At 36.2% G+C, this 17,907-nt stretch overlaps 1 protein-coding gene across 3 annotated transcripts in view; it reads left to right on the top strand.

Moving 5' to 3' along the window:
* The window catches only part of TMEM117 (transmembrane protein 117), a 172,525-nt gene that overhangs the window by 52,437 nt on the left and 102,181 nt on the right, over nt 1-17,907 (top strand). The gene's annotated exons all lie outside the window — the stretch shown is intronic.

Genomic DNA, 17,907 nt, shown 5'->3' with positions numbered 1-17,907 from the left:
GTTTGAAACTAGATGATTTTTAAGGTCCCTTCCAACCCAAATCATTCTGGGATTCTCTGGTTTTGTGAAACGTTCCCAAATGCCCAACTGCATCTGACTTTTGGTTATAGCTTTGCTGTTTTTCATTGGGTGGCGAAACCCGGGCTGTCATTTATTGGAAAATAAAAGATGTATTATGCTAAAGATACAGAAGTTCTTTTCTATAATTAAAATTGGTTTGGAATCGATAGAAACATAAGCAACAACCTGAACTGCTTTGAGATAGACACATCCATATCCCATTAGGATGTAGAATTTGACTAGAACTGTATCTTTGTGCTAGTATGTATGGAACCAACACCTTTTTTTTTTTTTTTACAGCTTTAGGATTAATTTAAAATCGTGTCTGTTAAATTGCACATCTACATTTGATGCTTTTGTGAGTGAATGTCTGTCTATAAGAAATTAAAGTAAATTATTTGTATTTATGTTTGGAAGCTTGAAATGTTAGTGGGAATGTGAGCCCTTTTTATTTTGGCACTCTCCAGAGCAAGGTGAGTGATTCCAGCAGCATGATCTTATTTATCTCTTGTCAGCTCCATGTGGTTTCTTTGGTCTGTTTGTGTCTGGGATATTAATTCATGACAGATTTCCTCCCCAGCCAGGCATTTTTGCAGTGTCAGCATCTCCTGGTTCACACTCCAGTACTGTAATGCACAGTGTAAGCAGGCCTAAGGCATGGTGGCATAAAGAGAAATAATGGAAAACCAGAAGACTGAGATGACAGACTAAGCATGTAAATAAAGATGTAGAGGTGTAGATAAAGATTCAGGAATTGGAATGTGAATAAAGGAATCAATATAATTTCCCCCATGCTTGTGCTAATAACAGGGATTTGTACATAGTGCCAATTGCTGTAAAATGCACTAAAAGAAGAGAAATTCAGTAATATTATTGTTGCTTTTAGGTCTGCATGTAAAAGTATATATATTTAATTCTTAAATGACAATAAGTTCAAAAGTGCCCTTGAATATTTTGCTGATAAAGATGTTTCAGTAGAGCAAATTCAAATGTGTAATAGCCCTAAGTTTGTAGATATTACATTCTTCATCTTGCAGCAATTTTCCTAAGTATTATTGTTTGAGCCTTCTGTTATATGAAAAAGCTTGTATTTGGTGAAATCCATCTGTATGCAGTACAACACCAAGGTAATGTGCACCATTAATGACCACCATCTATCTCGTCTTGAGATTCTTTTTCTTTACTGGATAACCTCCATCATTATTACATCTTAATGGAATGAGATAAAGGTAGGGTCAGCTCACCAGTGAATGTAAATTAGACTACTCCAGTTGGTACCAATTTAAAGTATTTCATGGCCTTGTACAGAGAGTCAGAATTACATACTTGAACATCAAATTCTTGATGGTCTTTTAGCTATAGTTCGAGTCATAAAACCAACACATAGCAGTACTTCAATTAATACATGCAAAATACATTTTATATAAATGAATGAAGTTTTATTTTGAAACTGACAATTCCAAATAGAACTACAGATATACCTATGTATTTAATGTTTTATTTGACAACTACTTTCAGTAGTGAATCAGTCAGGAACAGATACTGTTTCACTGTGATCTCTTGCTTTTCTTACTTGTCTACTTCATGAATTAGTTTTGAAAATAATTGCTGAAAACTTACTATCAGCTTGCACTGATATCCTGAATTCTGCATTTTAAAAAAATTTTACTCTTTGTGTTGATCCAGAAATAGATAGTTTACTATTAGATTGGTTTGATTAAAGCCTTTAGAATCACCCATATTCAACCTTTAGAAGCCCATGTTCAACCTGAGCCCTTTTTGATCAAATTGGGTTTGCTGCTTATTTGCAACTTACATGACCCTAAAAATGTAAGGAGTCCACTTAAAGGAGAGTCAGCTGGGATGAAACCATGAGTTGTTTTAATTTGCCAGTCCAAGGAACTAAGCTGCTCTCCTTAGCTGACTATCTGATCCAGTGTTTGTGAGTTTCAGTTACATTTGTCTTTTCTTCAAGCAGGTCTCTACATGGAATTTTTGACACGAATACCTGGTGTTATATTTTGCTTTGTTACAGTTGATAACATCTACTTAGAGATTATTTCTGGATTTGTATGTTTCTAGCATGGTTATATATTGTGACTTGTTCTTAGTTTGTATTGTTTACCTGTGTGTGTAAGGAATTTTTATCCTGAGGGTAGTCCAGTCATCTGTCAAAGAAAATGTATACAACTTTCCTTAGTAACTTTATATTCACTTTCTGTGAAGCCCTACACATATGACACAAAGTAATGGAGAACTAGGCCTGTAATGCTTGTGGGTTTTTAACAGCTTTAAAATATTTTTGTTTGTTTGTTTAATCAATTCTGGTTTTCTTCATTTTTCCTATATGCATGCTGAGGGCACTCTGCAGACTGTATCACCTAAGGCAGCTGAGAAACATCTGCTGTGCAGTGACTGATAAGAAAAGACCTCTGTTTCCCCAGAATTATTAGATTGCTTCCAAAGAACTTGGTTTTACCAGTACACTGTGGTTCAGGAAATCATGCTTTATTCAAGTTCACACTATCTGATATCACTAGCTTTAGTGATGTACCTGAAGATAGGTGTTCTGCTGTAGCTGACTATAGCAGCCAGCTTGCAGCACAATTTATTTCAAAAACCAAAAAGTATATTTCAGTACCTAGCTGCTAGTAAAATACCTAAGTTCTCTCCTTCTCTCAGAGTGTCACATGAATGTAGGGGCCAGTTATGTATTCACTACTCCTTACATGCTGTGATGTGCTCCTTACATCCTTTAATGCAATTTGTATTTGCACCTATCCTTTCACTGGATCCCTGCTGCATATTTTGTCTCTATACTTGTTCTTATTTGTAATTGATAAACCAAGGGAAATACTCTAGTTGCTGGGATGTTTTTTGCTTCAGTTATGTTGTGGTTTTATCGAGATACTGAGTGTAGGCTTCTAAAAGGTTAGAACACAGTTAAAAAGATGGTTAGCTGAAAATTTCAAAATATTGTAAAAATTATTTACTCCTGTAACCTAATAATACTTAGCAAGCATCCTAAACTTTGAACTCCTTTGTAAGATTTCATTGACTTGAAACTGTTCAATTGAGCTTCTAGAATTATTGACTATTACCAGTTTTGGAAGTAAATCTCAGTGGGACATATTTCAAGGCTAGAATAGATCCAAGATAAAAGCCTTGGGACAGAGTATACACATAAATCTCTAATCTTGTTGGTCAGGTTATTTTAGGGAAACACAGCAGATTGGTAACATGATGCCTTTCAATTCCATTAATGAAATCCTGTCAGAATAAATTTATGAATATCATACTGATATTTTAGACTATTTTATGGCCATGTAATGCAATTGTTTAAAAACTCACTGCACAAACCATTTTAAGTAATAGTAACCCATGCAGTTACTCAGTTTTTCCCCTTAACTGCAGCATTGATTTGGTGGAAAGCAGAATTTACAAAACTATTTTCTGATAAAGTTGCCTGTATAGGACAAAGGTTGCAGTCCTACTAAAACAAGAACAGTGTGAGTTCTGTACAGGACTAGTTTAAAGGAACTAATGTTTTGAAATTTTGAGAAACATAAATTTTGATCATAACAGCCTTTCTGTCCAAAATGTTATAACAGAAGCCTATTTTGATTATGTCAGTCTGAAATGAGCTTAAATACCCTGTGCAGAAGTGAATAATTTATTTATTGCCTCTAATAATTCTTTTTTATTAATGCAATGCAATATTTAGAATTTTAAAAGGAATTAAAATGTACTGAAGTCAATATTGTTCAAGAGGATTGTGAAAATTATTCTCAGGAAGAGAGGAGGGAGCAATGCTGTTGAACAGACATGACTTGGTCTTGTTTCCATAAAAAACTTACATAAATTGAGGCTCAGAATGCCTCATACACTGATGTTAGAAGGCAAGTATGAATATTATTCAGGTAATTTAGATTATAAAATATAATTCAGGTTAAATGTGTGTTTGTTTCATTTTTGGTTTAACTTTACAAATCCATCTTTAGTGTGAATCCTCCTTAGATCACCATGTGAGTTGTCTTTATATTGCTTGACTGTAAGAATGCCAATTAAGACAGACAGAGCTGGACCTCTAGAGATTAGTTAATGACCAACAAAGCATGTTTGTTTCCACAACCTGTAAACAAACAAAGTAAAAAGCCAAGGCTCTGAAAAACAGTGATAATGATATCTGCTATTTCTATTGCAATTTGCAGTTTGTACTCTGGTAAATCTATTTTATGCTGCTTTAAATATTATTTCCAATTAATTTTCTTTTGTTACCACTGCATGTTCTCCTCCAGTCAGAAGAACTTGGTTCTAGGAAGCCCTTCCCCAGTCAGAAGCTGAACCCTCATCTGTTTTAGTAAAAAGCATTTGTTTTAAACCAAAGAATGTTGGCTTATTCCACTTACACTCTCAGTGGCAGCTTCACTTTGCTATATCACAGTTTTACCTTCAGGATCTTACTCTCAAAAATTCTCAGCAGAGACTGCAGGGGTAGCAGATTGGTGTTCCACTGTACTGAAAGTGTTGCACCCACCTGCAGAGCTCATATTCCTGCTCTTGAAATGGCAGATTGATCTGGAAAATTAACAATCTACTGTGCTAACCTTTAACCTTTATCCTTCTCAAAGGTCAGTGCTGGGATAACAGACCAAACCTATAAAGGTTTTCACTTTTTTTCCCCAAAACTTCAATTTTTCAATATCTCAGTCTCCTCTTCCTGTTCAAGGAGTTCATGAGTGCCATCAAGAGTTCTTATCCATAAATCAAAGACTATACTACTTATCAACACATACCTTAAACTGAAACTCAAATATTATAATCAAAATATTTTTAAAAAGTAGTTTAAAACATAGAATATGAAAAAAAATTCTCCTTATATGGACATGCTGAGTAAGGACAAAGTTATGTAAGCAGCATCTGCAAGGAAATAGTAGTCTGAGCCTGAGATTAGTACTACAAAACTCAAGGTGCATGAACATTCTTTTTCTCCAGCTATAAATTGATTGGCTCTGAGTAGGTTCACTCCATTAAGAAAAGACTCATGAGTGAGACTAGAGGCCACACAAAGTCTGAAATACAAATACATGAGTTCCTCTCTTCAGCATCACTTCTCTTCTTGGCACTTGCTGCTCTATTGTTTCATGGCTCTTATTCCAGTAAGCAGTAGTCACTTACTCACTTGGCCTGCCTTAAACATAAATTTCTTTTTGCAGCCATAGTCATCAGCTCTTGAAAGAACTACCAATTAATAATGAAGGCTTCTATTGTGGCAAAAATCTCCTTGCAGTAAGAAAGTATACTATAGTTCCTGCATTGCCCAGGAGAAGAGAGACTGATGGCAAACTTTTTCATTGCCAATTTTTCCCTATAACTGATCTCTTCTGTATCCAGTCAGATTCTTTTGCTTTATTGCACCCCTGCCCAGAAGTACTTCAGGATGAAGTATATTGGATATGGACCCCATTTTTACCTTATATTTTGTAGATATTTTATTCAAGCTGACCATAGTGATTATAATTATTTGAAAAGGCCTCAGAAAAATTATTCAAACATTCCTAACACACATATGACAGCAATATCTTACAACAGTAAGAACTAAAAGTGTCAGCATTTCAAATCCAGCCTGTCAAACATGTCATTGTATATTACTTCTCTTTCTCATCTTTTGGGGAATTTATCCCCAGACTATCTGGGGGAAAAAAATTCTCCCAATAACATGGGATCCATTCCACTTTTGACTCACTCTATGCCCTGGAGGTCATCTGAGATTATTGAAAGCTAATATTTGTTCCAAAATGGCACTGCTGGTGGCATCAAGAAACTCTACTCTCTTGATTACTTTCTCTCTTGAAGGACTTAAAACACTGACTGTCTCTACAGTCTATTCAGCTTTTAAAGAAATAGGATTGACTTACTGGTCTTACTCCAAAAAGAATCTTTTCTATCTTCGTTGTTTTTAAATGAACTGCCTGCTTTTGTTTAATGAGGAAACACTTCTGTCACAAAGTTTCCATAAGGGAAAACATGATCTTATTTAGTGAAAACAAATCCCTGATAAGGAAGTGCATCTGAAGCACAGCTATTGTCAGTCTGGCCAAGTCGTATGGGGTTTCTTTACTTCCACATTGACTGAAAGAGCAATAACATTTTTTTGGTTTAATGATCATCTATTTTGTGGACAAAAGAGGTCTATTTTTGTATGTTCTATAAATAAATTGTTATTTGAGGTTTCAGTTTTATCTCAGTAGTTATATAACATTTTGTGAGAAAAGAAGCCCTAATAACTAAATCTTTTTTGAGAGACATAAAGAGAGATACATGTAATGATAGGACTCTAAAACAAAGGGCAATAAGAAAAGTGGTGTAAAATCCTCAGAAAACTTCTGTTGGCTGTTCATCTTGCAGACTGAAGGCACGATACCAGCAGAGTTCATGTACTCCTTTTCCAAACACTTCTGCTGTGTAGAAAAAGCCATGTGGCTTGTGCTGTGTTGCCACAGGTGCCTCTGTAAGGAAGGCAGCACTGTGCTTACTGTCACAGCCAGCCACACTACTTACAGGATGGGTATGGGGCTGTGCCAGATATTGTCAAGCCTGCAACAGATTAGAGAGAACACAAGGTGAAAAAGTATGTTGGAGAAGTAAATGGAAATGTATCTTATCCACAGCACACTGGGAATCCAACTGTCCTGCGGAGGATGCCCGTATGCTCCTCATCAGTGCCAGGGCATCTGTCACTCCTGGGTGGTCTGGTAATAAGGAAGAGTTCTCTCAGCCCTAGGAAAACTTTCTGACAACGTGGTAAACTAATGCCAAGGTCTGGTTTTCCTTTAAGAGGGATTGAAAAATACATTAAAAAATTATAATTGCTCTCTATTTCAGCAGTTCAGTTGAAGACCAAAGATTATCAGTGAAGATTTCTTCTTAACAATCCAAAATTTTAGTTTTTTATTTATCATTGTGTTAGTAAGTCCTTGTTTAACAAGAATTCTTTGTGGGCTTCTCTGTCCAAAACCAGTTAACCCATTTGTTGTACTTTCAACTATGTTTTTTCTTTATCTAATGACATGATTACTTCCAAGACGAATGTAGTTCATCTGAAATTTTCAGAAATTGAGTGCACTTTCTCATCAGTTCAAAACACTTATCACAAAAACCCCCACAAAAACGTAGGAGACTGATACACTTCTGAAAAAAAATTTAAAAAATAAAAAGGAGATACAACTTCTACTTTAAATTTAGATGAATAGTATTTGTCTTTGTCATTCCAAATCTGATCAGTTGAAATGCATTTAAAGTATGCAGAACATGGAGTAAACTTTTCTTTTGGAATTCTTGCTGCTATCAGTCTTCCTGAAATTGGTCAGCCAAGCTGCAAAAGAGGGCAGGGATATTTGTGCTGTTATCCTAATAAAACCCAGAGTTTCCCAAGTGGCACCTTCAGCACAGCAGTGGCTCTCCTTTGTGCTACTCCTCACCTCTGACCTCAACAGCTGTGGAGGTCTCCAAGCTCAGCAAGTTTGGGCTGTGCTCTGCTGCTGAGGGAAGATCTCAGCATCCCTCAGGTTGAAATAAACCCTGAGTTGAGCAGGAGTTTGCATTAGGTCATCTCCAGAGTTTTCTTCTAACCTAAATTATTCTATGTGTTCATGTGAAGTATAAAAATAGGAAAATATGTAAAAGTCATTAATTTTCAGTGTTACTTGTCTGAGATTTTATTTGGAGTAAAGGATCATCTGTAGAACAGTTGAATTCTGATCACTACAGAAAACAGTAAAAATCCATCAGCTGTAAGTGCTGGTAAATGACTCCCCTCCAGTATAATAGGAGATGTGAAAACCAGATTCCTGCAAGAGGGAGATCTCCTGCCAGTTCTGAGACATAATCTTTGGGGAAATTCAAGAGATGACTCAGTGTGCCTGTACAACCAGTAAATCAAAAGTGACAGTGTCACAATCCATTCTTTTTTCTCTTATCTAGCAGAGGATTTTGTTTTCATTTGCAGTACAGAACAAGAAATGGGATTTAAGTTCACAAATACGACTGACTACTGACTGAACAGGCTTCAAACAAAGACAGGAAAATGTACTTTAAACACTGCAGGAGATAACTCACAGACAAGGTGATGCTTATTTTTAGAGTTTTTGTAGATCATCTGCACTGTGTGTTAATGTCAAAATTTCTGACTAGGTTGACACATTTATCATACATATAATTGTGAAGTTTTCTGGTTCATAAATTTTGACCTGAGGATGTAAATAATATAAATGTCCCAGACAGTGACCAAAAGTGGATGATACAAAGCTAATCTACATGTAAGAATGCAGTACTCCTATCTAGATTAAGAGAAATTGAAAAATATACAAAAATGAAATTTTATGGAGCTGTTTGTTTTGGTAGATAATTGATATTAGCAAATGAAAATAATTAATTTTAAAAAATCTCTAATCTTATTTTAACAGTATGCATATTTGAGAGATAAGTATGATTCATGTAGATGCTGGGGATCTCTGAAAATCCTACCAGAAGTAGGGAATAATGATTTGTATTTTATGGGAATATTTAAATTAATATTCAGTGTACGTACTGTTTGTCAGTGGTGGACTTGTTGTTACTAGAAAGTCAGTATGAACAGAATATATTGTGGAGGGCTGATTTTGGCTGGCTGCCAGCACCCATCCTCAGGAGGACAGAAAGAGAGCGAGATGGACAAGATCATGGGTTGAGATAAAGACAGTTTAATAAAAAAAGCAAAAGACACATGTGAAAGGGAAGAAGAAAAGGAGAAATTTATTCATCATTTCATGCCAGCAGACAGATAGATGGCCAGTGAATTTCTGGGAAGTAGGGAATGGGTGCACATGGCAATTCCTTCAGAAGGCAAACATCATAACCCTGAATATCCCTCCCTTCTCCTTCCCACTCTCCCTTTTATGACTGAATATGATGCATGCAGTGTGGAATATCTTTTGAGTCAGCTCAGATCAGGTGCCCCAGCTGTCTCCCCTCCAAACCTCTTGCCTGTCTACACCCTGATGCTTCTCAGTGGTGGTGGGAGAGAGAGCCCTGATGCTGTGTGAGCACTGCTCAGCAATAGCCAAAATATCAGTGTAGCTGTAAATGCAAAGCACAGCACTATATGGGCTGCTAAAATGAAATTAAAGTCCATCTCAACCAGACCCAATGTGTATAACAAAGGACGTGTGCAGTATTATGTCTGATTCAAAGCTGTATTTAGATATGCATATACTTTTTTGTTCACAAGAGCATGTGAAAAAGACATTTTAGAAAAAACAAAGTGGGTAACATATCTGACATACAGCTAGAAAAATATTTATTTTGAAAAATAATATAAGTTTGAGGTAAAGTCTGTAAATGTTAATTGCAAATGAGATCTTAGAGGCCTGAAATATGATTATTTAATCATACTCTCATTGTAGCTACTAGTTTCTATTGATTAGATCTCACATTACTTTATTGCCTTATACCTTTGTAGTGGTATGACCATTGCTGCTTGAAAGTGAGCTGTTTACTATTTCTGTCTTCTCCTTTGAAAGATCAAATGTTATTGTATGAGGCTTAAAACACTTAGTTTTACACAAAGAATTACATTTGATCTTATCTGATCTAAGCATTCTCATGGCTTCAACTGGTTTCTGAATGCAGGGAGAATTTTTTTACTGTTGTTCCTGAGCAGAGAGGGGGGTTTAGAATTGCTCTGCTGAGCCATTCAGCAACCTTCTACTTTTTCCATTCATCAGTGTAGAATATCAGTTTAGTTACAAAATCTCCCATATAATCAATAAGTAAACTCAGGAAATACTGTAAAATACATTGGTGGTATTTCTGTGTCCAAGGTAAAGATCTCAAGGTATCCTTATTAAGGACCCTATTTATTTTAGATAGTAATATGTGAATGATAACTTTCAGTCAGTATAAATCTATTTCTGGATCAAATTATCATTGAAGAGTAGCATTTTGAAATGTTTTCCACACTTAGCATCAGACAAAGATGTTTACTCTACAGTTTATCTAATTATGTCTGTCTTGCTTTCATCTTTTTAACTTTTATTTTAACATAATATTTTAATAAAATCTTAATTGAAGTTTGCTCATCCTTTTAATGGTTTCTTATTGTCAGTGTTTTATCATGTAATCTTTTTCATGATTTGGAAATGTATTTTTCAATCTTATGTATACATTTAAAGGTAATTTTATTCAGTCAGAATGGCATTTTCCAGACTACATATTTTAACAAAGGTCACTGGTTTTAGTCATAGTTTGGGATATGTGTAGGCCTACAAGGAATGTTAGACTGTCACTCTAGAAATCTGAACTGTACCAGTCTTAAAACATAAAAATCTATATTTGGTCATATTTCATAGTTTAAGAATCCAATAAAGATGAGTTTGCATTTAACTAACTACTTTTGCATTTAATGAAACTGAAATCCCAAGAAGGTAATTCATTTGATTCAGAGTTTTGCTTGCATTTTAACAAGGTAAGCTAACAGGCAGGCAGCATTAGTGTGTTATCAGCACTCTTTAGGTCACAAATCTGAACGACAGCACCATACGAGAGGCTCTAAAGAAAATTGACTCCATCTCAGCCAGACCCAGTGCAGATGTTTAAGATAAATCAGATGAGTTATGTCTGTCTTTAAAATGCTTATTCTTCTCCATTGACTCTAGAGAGAAGTGGAGTCTTCCAGGGAATCCCAGAATTACTAGCTGAAATTGAGATTTTTTAAAAATTCTGTAGGTGAGATGAAACTCAGTAGTATTTGCAACTAACTGACCTTAAAAATGCATCAAAGACCATCAAAGCTTGGTGTCTGGGTGTCAAAAAGGGTGTGACATGTGCATACATCCCCCTCTCTCTCTCTCTCTCTCTCTCTCTCTCTCTCTCTCTCCATTGTTTGAAGATTTTTTACTCCTTAGGGAAAATTAGGAGAATATTCTTTTCAGAAGAAGTTCAGACCACAAATTATATATTTTCTTCATTTGTGCATCTTATAATTGTATGACAAGTGACAATGGTGGAGCAAAAGCTTGAGCAATGCGTGGTTCTGATGTGTTTGTCTTCTGACGACTCATTTTCAAGACATTAAAAGAAGACTGTATTATAAAATGGACAGTCTGCAATAAAGAGCTGTTGATTTGAGGGTAAAATCAATAAAAACCTTCTGTCACTTTTCCCCTCTATATTTCAATGATAATTTTATTTAAAATGCTGAGTATTGTAGGGACCAGAAAATAAAGCAGTCAGTACAATACAGAACAAAGTTATATCAAGTGTTGGACTGGTATCAACCATTGGATGGTTAAGAAGTCACAGCAAAGGTGTTTGCTTTGCCAGCCAAGGAGTGGAAGAACAGGCTGTCTTCTTTGCTGTGTATTCCATGTGAAACTGCTGCAATTACATGCCAGCTCCTGTCAAATGACTGGCCCTAGACACAGTTGTTCTTTATATACAGTTTTCAAGTAATATGATAAAGAAACAATCTCCTCAATTTCATAATTTGTACATTGCTTGAAGTCTAGTTCTTTTCCATCTGCTCTGCAATCTGCTGCTGATAGTATATTATGAGGGAAGCCAACCAAATCCTCAGACCAGCCCCTGAGTTGTCAAGCCTCATTTTCCTTCCATTTCTTCTCAAAGGTACCTGTGAGCATGGTAAATAATTTTTGTTTAACAACTCTCATTTCTATATCCCTCTGATTTTATACACTGCAGCAAGACTGATATGCACCAGTCATCTTAAACAGATTCAAAGCCAAATAAACATTACTGAATCATGAGATCATAGAAAGGTTTGGGTTGGAAGGAACCTTATAGATCATTCAGTTCTAAGCTCCCTGTCATGGGCAGAGATGCTACCCACTAGACCAGCTTGCTCAAAGCCCCATCCAACCTGAAAGATATTTTCTGTTTGTACCTCTAAGTAGTTTTAAATAATAACTTTTACTCCTATGACAGTTTCCCAATTAATTTTGATTTATTCACACAATATCGGCTATGTGTCTGCAGGCTATAGAACCTGGATAATGTTTTAGAACAAACCATTTGCAGAGTAAGTGCTTCATAAGATTCTTATTTAGGGCTTGTTTGTAGCTATATCAGATTGTAGTATCCCCTTTAAAGCTGTGGCTTACAGTTCTTTTCAGATCCAGCTCAAATTCTCTTCAATTTTGATCTGAGTATCTGTCAGCAGAGATTCTGTGTCAACATTTCTTTGTTCCCTCTGTTCCAACCCATTAACTTATGACATTTGTTGTAGTTTTCAATATTTAAAAATAAAAACCCCCAAATTTTTTTTATCAAACTTCCAAGGAAGTTTAGTAAGTTAAAGAATGACTAATATGCAAAGTTGCATCAGCTGCTAATACTTACAAGTTTTTACTAAAATTTACTTAAATATTTTTCTGCTTCTGTTTTCCCAGTTGGACTGCTGTTTACAAGCAGAGTCTATTTGGTGTTTTCTAACAACTGTAAATTGTCCTACTTTAACCTTTCTGAATAGCAATAATTCTGCAGTTACTTGTTTATTCCTTGCAATAATGCATTTAAACTTCTCTATCATCCCTACAGCTGAAACAGATAGAAAGTACAAACTTTTGCTGAAATTCACCTGAAGTTTTAAAGTTATCAAAGCACTTGGTTAGAATGATAGTTACAGAAAAATAATATTAAATAAAAAAATAGTCCCTTGGAATAGGGACTGGATCTCGTGTGTACCCTAGCATTTAAGTTACATACCTCTTCTACATTAACAGACAGAATTGAAATTGGTGCATTTTTCAATGGGCTTTGTCTTAAATGCAGGCTTACAAAGCTAGAAACTAAATGGCCTGTTCCTGTGGACAGTGAGGAGCTGCTGTGTGTCCTAGCAGCAGAACTTCTAATGGTTTGGGAGCTCTACAAGCAAAGTCCCCAGAATAAATTACACAGCCCTCAGGCCTGTAGACTGATGAGCAGAGGTTTTCAGAATTACAGTTCTGTTGCCTGATTTCAAAAAATGTGTAAATAAGTTACCATCCAGTGATGCTCAGTTACAGAATTGGTCTGTCAGTCTCAGGTGTTCTGCACTGTGCCATGGATCTGCCTCGCTATAGCCAAGCTGGTTTTGCTTCTCACATTTTTGTGTTTTGGAGATTAACCTGCTGATCCTCATGTGGCTGTTTCCTGTTTGATGTCTTGTCAAGCAAAATCCCTGGTTCAGTGCCTCTTAATTCTCTCTGTTCTGATGTCTCAGAAGAAGTTTCATCTGTATGTCTAAAGCACACTCTGGGGGTGGTTAAGGACAGGATGAATAGCTGTTGTGCTCTCTATGCTGTTTGCTGGTAGCTATGCATTATGCCATCCTCATTATGATGTGCCAGTTTATAAGACAGCAGGTCTTGCTGTCTCTGGGCACCTTCCAGTTCCCCATGGCTCTGACTTCAATTCCTAACATTAGAAGAATAGCTTTTCAGCTGAGTGAAGTGCTACCAAGCGTCACATTTGCCGTTCTGTCATTTTAGAGTGACAAATACAGATCAGGAACAGTATCTGAAGTCTTTTATGTATGTTTTCAGTTATTCTGACACTCTCTGCCTCTTCTAAATTGAGAGTAATGGAAGCTTGTGGTGCCACATCTAAACATACACTTTGCAGCCTGTGTGAACTGTGCTTTCACTTGCTTGCCAGTGTCAAAGCATTTCACTCTGTCAGATGCACTGAGGAAGATGAGTTCCATAGAGATAATCATCTATTTAGGGGGAAGGCCAAATAATAAAACCACCTCAGAAAAGTGCATATTGGACTGCAGAACACGTACAGACTTCTTGTTACTCAACAGAAAAGATATCTAGGCCTCCCCTCCTCTTTAAAGAGCATTAGGTTATCATTTTCTGTGGCTCTGTACAGAGCATGCACTGTGTGCTGTGTGCCAGCCCAGTGCCTTCAGTGCTCTAGAGTGTATAAAGAACTAGCTGAAGCTTAGTTAAGATGCATCAACGTTGCTAAAATTGCTTTAAAAGGCAACTAAAACCTCCCCAAAGTGTCTGTGTTCTCATTGCTGTCCCCGGACACCCAGGGTTCAGTTCAGATGTGTCTGGGTTGTTGGTTATGTCACAGGCTTCACAAGAGATACAGAACTCTTTGGATTGTCATCTGGGGATCAAGTTATGTCACATCACTGGGAATCTCTTAGTCACATAGGTTTAACAATGCCTTTTCATATGTGAACATGGGTTTTTTTGACATGCTAGCCATCAAGAAGTAATGTAAGACAAGTAAATTCTTGACCCAGCCTGACCAAGCTCCATAGAGAGTTTGACTTCCTGGCTTACCCTTGCATTTAAGTGTCTCTATTCAAGCTATATAGTATCTGTTCATTTTTAGATCCTGTGATGGTCAAGAAAACACCAACTCAGCACTGAGTCTCAGTCATGACATTTTTTCCAGTGCTTGGAACAGTGTTGATATCACCACAGTGACTTGTGCATCTTAATCCAGTGTAAATTTTAAAACCTTCCATTTGCTTTCCAACTGTATGTCATTTTAGCAGTGTCACCCTTCTTTGAAAAAATGCTCTGAAATCTTCCTTTGAACAAAATCTTGGGGCTAGTGTGGTTGTCTCCCTCTTTATCCATTCTGTGCACACTGCTGCTAACTCCAGAAACTCTTCAAATACACTGGGTTCATATGTCTTTTACTGACTCATGGTTATTAATTTACCTTTTGCATCAACATGGATGTAGAGAGTTACTTATGATTTTTTTTTTAAATCTTTTTTAGAACCGTGCTTGTCAAGTCCCCTTTGTCTTTTGATTCCTCTTTTTTGTCCTATTCTGTTAAAATGTTGGTCTACCTTCCTTAAACTTTGGAGTGTTAACAGCAGTTTCCCTGGAGCTACACCTTCCAGTCTTACTGTGAAAGGCTCCCAAACCCCAGTCACAAATTTATCCTTTATTTATAATATTCCCAAGTATTGGCTCCTCAGCTTTTTACTCTGGGCTTTAACTGCTGTGTTTTTTTCACTCTGTTTCTTTAGATTGTGCTGCTCATGCCTGTGCTATGCCTGTGCCTCGCTGCAGAATACACATATGGCAAAGCAAACAGAAGCCTTTTGACAAGCTATAGTAAATCTGGGCTGGCCATGACAGTTAACTGGAAAACCAGCAGACCTTAGTCCTCCTGCAAGGTGCAGACATGGGTCCTAGCCAGGAAAAAGACTGAATAATTGAAAAAACCTCCTCTAATCACTAGCTAAAGCTAGAAAAATGTGAGGATTTTCCACAACAAAATTAATTTTACTTTTGGTACTGTTATATATCCTGCTAGTATCATCAGGAAAACATGTCTGTTTTTAATATGTCAAGTGTTCTTATTTCTGTTCAAACTAAAACCTGAAAATGAAAACTGGAGGGTTAAATTTTTGTTTTCTTAAATTAATTTTTGGAAGACCCCAACCCCTATTTTAAAATAGTCAGTTTCTCTTTGTGTTTTGAAAGAAAAACAATACTGCAGAGAGCATAAAAGACATAGGGTATAATGCCAACAGTTAATGAAATAGCAATGTATTTCATTACTATTTCTAATAAAATGACAAGCTAAAAATATTCTTCCTGTTCATAAAAAGTTGTAGCTGTATTTTAAACAGTAAATGCCCTTAAAACATGCACAGCTTATATTCCTAAGAGTTTCTTTACAACAATATGCTATTTTGACACTAACTGAAGTTTTGTCAATTTGCATACTTAATTGAGGCATTAATTACTTGTTGACTGGAATGCACAATTTATACTGGGCTTCTTTGATGCTTTCATGTTTGAAATGCCGAAATGAACTGTTGGGAAGATGTGATGCTTTCAAGGCCTTTCTGTGTATTTAAGTATTGCATCCAGCTCATTCAACCTTATTATAAGCATTCTAATATTTATAACGTTCATAAAAACAAGTGATTACACTGAGAATTTCAATTTGAAAAAGATGAAAAATGAAAAAGAATCGCTTATGTCTGGGTTGATTTCTTTTCTGCTAGGTAATACCCATATTCAGGAATCAATGACCTCTCAGCCTTTTTGGTGAGCCCTCCTTGTGTCCTGTACTGCCAGGGTGGCTGTGGCAGCTCTGCTCTACATGCCAGGGCTATAGGCATTGCCCAAGTGGCCCATTTTGTGGGGGTGTTATGCAAATGTTTGCTTATTGCACTGCTGTAATCATGTATAATGCATATGGGAATGTGTAGTGCCATAAGAAAAGGTGAGAGCTCTAGGGTTTTGTATGTGTCTCCCACTGCTGGAGAAGACTAAGATGTGCTTTGCCTTTGAGGGCCATTCCTTACAGAAGACACTTATTGCTGTGCCTTCTTTGTGAATGACACCTCTTTAAGGAGTGCAGGCTTGCTGATTTTCTGCCTTCACAGATGCTACAAGCATGGCAAGCCCAAGAGGCAGGAAAAGAGGCATGCCAAATATTTTCCAGTTCTAAAGCATTAGGAGAATAAATCTGGAAGGAATGTGCTTGCCTGTTCTCAGTCTTTGTTTCTGCTGTTGCCCTCTGTTGGAGACAGAACATTGGAACAGGGAGACTTTAGGCTGGCTTGATGTTTCTGTCCTTGGGTTCTTTCATCCTTATTTATAACATGGTAAATTTGGGACACTGATGATCTTTTAACTACATGGAACATTATTAAAAATAGTTTGGAATCAATTTTTTTTTAGTAGAAAATCAGAGCCAGCATTTATATGCAGTTCAACAGAAAAAATAAACAGATGGCGTTTTTGTTAGTGATATACCAGCTGAAAGGTCATAATGTGTATAACAAAAAGGGCTGATACAATAGGACATTTTTCACATGTCATGAAAGTATTCACTGGCAATAATATTTCTGCTCAACAACATATTAAATTGTCTCTAAGAAATTATACCATGGATTTGTGCTTCTCTCTTGATCGGATGTTTAGATTTTAACAGAATTGGCCCAGAGAGTGGAATCAGTTTGCACTGATCCAGTTGCAGAGATATGCAGTTATCCTAGACATTACCTATCTATTGTTCTATGTCTACCCTAGACATTGCAGTATTTGGTATGTAATAATTGTAAGATTTGAATAATGGTTAGCACAATGCTCAAGGACACTTTTCCATGCAACTGTCAGTCATGCACACTCTTAAATAGGCATAACATTACATTAAAAATGTTTACAAGTGTCTTGAAAGCAGAGATATCACTTGTAAAGTTAAAATACAATTGCCATTCATGTTCACTATCATCATTATTAGCTCTTGAGGAGAGTCACCTCTTATTGACCACTATAAAAGTCTTTTAGAAAAGGACATCAGTATATTAAAATGTGGGTTTTTTTCAGAAAGGTTTTAATCCAGAGCAAGTAACTTTACCTTCTTAATTGTCCTTGTAGCATCTTGGTTAACTTGAAGTCAAATTGCCAAGTGAGGTTGTAAATCCTACCTGTTGCATTATTTAAGCAGAATGGAAATGCTTATTTTGGATTTAAGTAAAATACATCTGTGAAAACAAATGGTATAAATCTAAAAACAGTGACATCTCACTGAAATTTTGCAAAACTTGCTTGCACTTCTGTGTTAAAACTCTGGTTGTATAACTAATAGAGTGAAAAGTTGAGTAGCTCAATTATCTTTTTAAAGATACCTTAATGATTTTTATATTTCTTCGTGAAGATTTTGCAAAGTCACTGATTTGAAGAATGTTGTAATTCTATTTGTATAAAGGAAAAAGAGAAAAAGCATAAAGCATTTTCTACTCCCAGAAGCTTTACATAATCCTAAAGTCTTTGCCAACTGTTATTTCAGCTCCTTCAAAAGAGGCCTGGACTT

Source organism: Oenanthe melanoleuca, chromosome 1A, assembly GCF_029582105.1.
Source record: "Oenanthe melanoleuca isolate GR-GAL-2019-014 chromosome 1A, OMel1.0, whole genome shotgun sequence".
Taxonomy (NCBI): domain Eukaryota; kingdom Metazoa; phylum Chordata; class Aves; order Passeriformes; family Muscicapidae; genus Oenanthe; species Oenanthe melanoleuca.
This window is presented reverse-complemented; position numbering and strand designations above follow the sequence as displayed.